Source organism: Octopus bimaculoides, unplaced genomic scaffold, assembly GCF_001194135.2.
Source record: "Octopus bimaculoides isolate UCB-OBI-ISO-001 unplaced genomic scaffold, ASM119413v2 Scaffold_300221, whole genome shotgun sequence".
In the NCBI taxonomy this organism is placed as follows: Eukaryota; Metazoa; Mollusca; class Cephalopoda; order Octopoda; family Octopodidae; genus Octopus; species Octopus bimaculoides.
Window position 1 is genome coordinate 1,524 of NW_026311321.1, and position 241 is coordinate 1,764.

A 241-nucleotide genomic window follows, 5' to 3' on the forward strand; every position below is an offset into this window, starting at 1 on the left:
CATTTTTGCCAGCTGAGTGGACTGGAGAAAAATGAAATGAAGTGTTTTGCTCAAGAACACAACGTGTCAGTTGGTCCAGAAATCAAAACCACAATTTTGCAATTATGAGTCCAACACCCTAACCACTATGCCACATGCCTCCACTATGCATGAGGGAAGCAGAACTAAAATCAAGATAAAATAGTTTACTGAAAGGCAGATATGAAAGAAGTAAGGTATGAGGAAAAGGTGCCTCCATCGG

General features: G+C 40.7%; 1 protein-coding gene across 1 annotated transcript in view; it reads left to right on the top strand.

The window, feature by feature from the left end:
• The window catches only part of LOC106883407 (toll-like receptor 13), a 3,284-nt gene that overhangs the window by 1,517 nt on the left and 1,526 nt on the right, over positions 1 to 241 (top strand). The window lies entirely within an intron of this gene.